We start from the raw sequence: 5,021 nt of genomic DNA on the forward strand, positions 1-5,021 counted from the left end.
GTCAAGAACATGCATGTAAAATTTCACACATTTTGGATAAGACATCATTATTTCATGATCAATATGGCAAAACATATACACAAATGACACATTCAAACAATCCCTAGGCATTTAATTTTTCCACACGTGCACAAAAATATTAAAAATCACCATAAAAAACTACACATCACAAGGAGAATGGTGAAAAAACTCTCATCAAATTTGGATTAAAAATGAATGACTTATGAATTTTCTAAGATGCAAGATCAAAATGAAATAAAATGGAAAAAAGAAAATGAAATAAAATGAATTAAATGTCACAATGGCAAACTTGTAAATATGTGACAGCGAAGCTAAAACGCGGCGTTTCAATTTAATCGCTGGCAGCACGCGATTGGTTGTAAGGCGCGGTAAACACCAAATTTGAACACAGGCCAAGCAAACAAGATCAAACACAACTGGAAACGCATTCTTGGAGTGTTCATCAACATCATCACTTCCAGAAATCATCATGAACAAATTTCAACCAAAATGAGCAAACGATATATCAATGGAATCATCATTCAATGTACATCATGGATATGAACTTAATTTGACTTAACTCTAACTACACAGCATGAATCGATCAAAACAACATTTGAACATCAAACTTTAATTCCAGATCTCTTCCTTAATACTCAACCAAATTCAACGATTCAAAGTTCATGCTACTTTACGTTGAGAGATCTATCAAAGCCATATCATAGTTTGAGCAATTATCGAGGTCGAATTCTAACCTTATGATGATGGCAGTGATGAATTCGTGTGTTTCCAAGTCCAAAAGTTGAAAACAGATACAGTTTGAAGCTTAGGAAGGTGAATGGAAGAGGCTTTGTAGCTCCAGCATGCTCCAGTTCCAAAATCCTTCAAGATGCCATGGATGAGCAATGTGATAACAGTCACGATTCTGCAAGCTTGGCTTTGATCTTGTTGCAAACAGTTCTTCACAAGTGATTATAGAAGATGGATCAAGCAAGAATACACACCATGGATGATGAATTTGCAATGAAAAATGATGAAAAAGTGTGAAAAAGTTTTGAGAAAATTGAGAGAATTGTGATGAAAAGTTTGTTAGATCTGAAAAGTGAATTGTGATTATGCATTTTCTGTTATGATTAATGTTTTATACCACATGCTAATCCAAGTGCTAATCACAATTAACAAAATCCAAGTGAAATTAGCAAAGTGAGTTTTATGCATAATTGGCCAAAATGCCCTTTTCTAGATGCATCCAATGTAACAGTAGAAAACCAGTGCAAACAAGTCATATTTGTCATTTGGAATGTGTTGAAATTGGTTTGGTATGCAAAAGCCATGTATTTCACAAAATCACCTTTTTTCCCACCAATTTTCAAAATGAATCACTTGAAAAATGACTTTTTGCTATGATGATTTTTGATGAAATGTAATGATGCAATGTGATAGTACATGTCAAATGTGACTTGCTCAAAGAAAGATCACCCAATTTGGCCATTCCATTCAAAAGTTATGGCACTTTGAAAATCAACATTTTTTGAAAATGATTTGATCATAACTTGCCAACCACACATGATAAATTCATGTTCTTGGACTTTTTGTAAAGGTGAGAGCAAGATCTACAACTTTCATGTTGAACAAAATTTCATTTGAAGCATTTTTGGGCACGTAATTTTGAGGTGAAAAGCTTTCCATTTTTGGCAGTTTTCAATTACAAGTCACTTTCTATTTTTGGAAAGTTTCCATCTGACTTTATTTTCTTCATTCTTGATGTTTGAAATGTCAAATGAAACTTGTTTAGACATGAATGAAGTGTCTCTAACCCTCTCCCACCTCCAAATCCATCAATTCAGGCACAGTTGACCACAGTTGACTTTTCTGACTGATAGATGAATCTGGCTATGCACTGATCAAATTGAGCTTCAAACTCCTGATGAAATGGCTCAATGATGAAACCCTAGCTTCCATAAGCTCAATATAACCATATGATGATCCCCATATCCATTGTAGACCCCATCTCCTTGCCAAGCCCTGATTGGCCCAATACAACTGATTAGGGTTGACCAGTGGTCAAAAACCCTAATCTCAAGGAATATGATCAAGTATAAGGAATCTCTTGGGGATGATAAAACCATGATGATGATGATGTATCATTTCAACCAAGATGAAGCCCAATCTCCTTGAAGAACCATGAAACCCTAAATGATGCACAACCCTCAGATGGTTAATGATCAATCCAATGAAACCTTAGCTTGCATCTTAACCTCTTTATCTTCTGATCAAGACTTAGGAGGATGACTTGTTCCATGTAACCACATGATATGCAAATATTCAATGCCTAATGACCTACAAAATGATATGCAATATGCTCAAGCTAGTCCCAAGAGAGGAGGGCAAATTTTGAGGTGTTACACTAACCAAGGTCTTTATAGGTATTTCCTATCCTTAGGAGGGTAAAACTGTCCTTACTATTGAGAAGTAAGTAGTCTTATCCTTTGGATGTAAAGGGACATCGTGGGGTCGTCGATTGGCCATTGAAGGCAACATTTGTAAGGATACCTTAGCATTCGAAGGGACGATCATCATTTAATTGTAGGCTACAAAGAAGGGTCATCAAGGGACAAAGTCATATATTCGAAGGCAACGTTCGAGGGACAAGGTCATATATTCGAAGGCAACGTTCGAGGGACTATGATTTATCTTGTAGGGATATTGACCTTTTGATCGAAGGGACTATGACTTATCTGTTTAGGGATGATGATGATTTAATCGAAAGGGTCTTTGCTAAGGGTATCCCCACATTCGCGGGACATGACCGTAATATCGTAAGGCAACAAAGAGAGGGTTACCCTAGAGGTGCAAGTGCGGAAATGATATATTATCTTGAATTAATTTATCTAAGTTTGATTATTTATCTTTCCATGCAATCCTATTAGCATACATCTAGACAGTTATATTCACAGTATGGAAAAATTAAAGTGCGGAAAATAAGACTACGTTATTACATGGCTTCAGGATGGGGGTATCTAATTTAAAAGGGGATATAAAATATCTAAATCTTAATTAACGAGTACAAAATTAAAATGGCATACAAAATAATAAAACCTAATTAAACTAAAAAGAAAGATTTAATAATAAAAAAATCCTAATTAAATCTATTACATAAAAAGTTCATGACAAATGAAATAAATAAACTAAATTTAAGAATGAATTAAGAATATTTTTAGTCTATAATAATAGAAACTTTTTTTTATGAATTTATGGAAAAACTTAGACTAAATTGATAGAAATTTTAAAAGAAAAGAGAAAAAAAATATAATTAGATTTTTATTATTCAAAATAGCCCATTTTAATTAATTAAGTGATATATGAAAATTTAATTAATAAACTAGATTAAATTATATCCTAGTTTAAATAACTAATATAATATATTAATTAGAAAATTAATTAATGGGTTTTATTTTAATAATAGAAAAATAGTGGTGAATTAATTATAGTGGAAAGGAAGTAAACATAGTAAAACACTACAAAGCTAAAAAAATACGTTGCAGTGAGGGGGGAGCTACCAACGAGCCATGTTGGTCAATTCGTTATTTATTCGCCTTCATTAAAATATATATTAATTCTACATGGATTTTTCCATTTTGACACAACACCACCATGCATGTTACAGCTTTCCTTCTTACGGCAATCTACTTTATTTTTTCTCATGCTGTTTCTTTCATGTGAATACAACAAACTTGTAACTTCATCTTATATCAAAATAAGATCATATGTAATCATCATGCAATAATAAAAATAGCCATGCACAAATCAAGAAGCTTAAATTATTTTACTCATGTATTAGTTCTCTTTACTGCAAGTGATAATGATAAAACAAACCTTACACATACATGTTAAAGACAACCAAGGATTTATATTATCACCATTATATCATCATCATCATTATTATGTAATAACAGCATGTGAAATAAACATAATCATGCTAGAAACAACACTCATATAATAATAATTAAATGGCTGATATAATTCTTTAATCATGCAAACAGAATTTCTCCAACATGTTATGACATATCAAGAACAGATGCATACTTGAATAAAGCAATATCAACATCCACCAAACCATGAATACATCATCTCAATATATATATTAAACCAATATTATTCATGCATGAATTAAGGAGTATTGCAAGGTAATCCTGCTGGATGCAAATTCCATAATGAACACTTACTGGGGATTTGATTCTTCTACCTTGCTCACTGTATGTGTGTTGTTCTTATTCAGGCTATGAGTGCTTTATGGTTGCTTCTCTTTTCCCTGTCCGTGAATCTTCTTGCTTCTGCCTTGCCTTGTGTATCTTCTTCTCCTGTATCTCTCCTCTTTTTCCTCTTCTCCCTTGCTGCAGCCATATGAAGTATTTATAATGGTGTGGATTAGGGTTTAACCTTGCTAAATATTTGGATCTCTTCCTATACTTTAGGGTTTAACCTTGCTAAATATTTGGATCCCTTCCTATACTTTAGGGTTTAACCTTGCTAAATATTTGGATCCCTTCCTATACTTTAGGAGAGTTAGGGTTTAACCTTGCTAAAATATTATTATAAATAATGAATAATTTAAATGACTTTTAACAAATAAAAATTAATTTAAATTTTAGCTACATAATTGAATTAAAATTTAAACCTATTTCTATTTTTACTTTCATCATTTAAAAAAAATCAAAATTATTCTTACTTATATCAACCAAAATTATTTTATAATTTATGGGCTTTTAAAAAATGTTACTCTTATAAATAAATTTTATTAAGTAAAAAACATGAATTACTAAATAAATACTATTTATAAATAATGAATAAATGGAACATGAGTCACTAAATTATAAAAAATAGTTATTATAATTTAACGAGCTTTAACAAATAAAATTAATTTAAAATTTTAATTATACAATTAAAATTCAAATCTATTTTTATTTATCATTAAATTAAAACTATTTTATTTATACATATAAAATTTATTTATATCATAC

This window comes from Lathyrus oleraceus, chromosome 1, assembly GCF_024323335.1.
Source record: "Lathyrus oleraceus cultivar Zhongwan6 chromosome 1, CAAS_Psat_ZW6_1.0, whole genome shotgun sequence".
Classification (NCBI taxonomy): domain Eukaryota; kingdom Viridiplantae; phylum Streptophyta; class Magnoliopsida; order Fabales; family Fabaceae; genus Lathyrus; species Lathyrus oleraceus.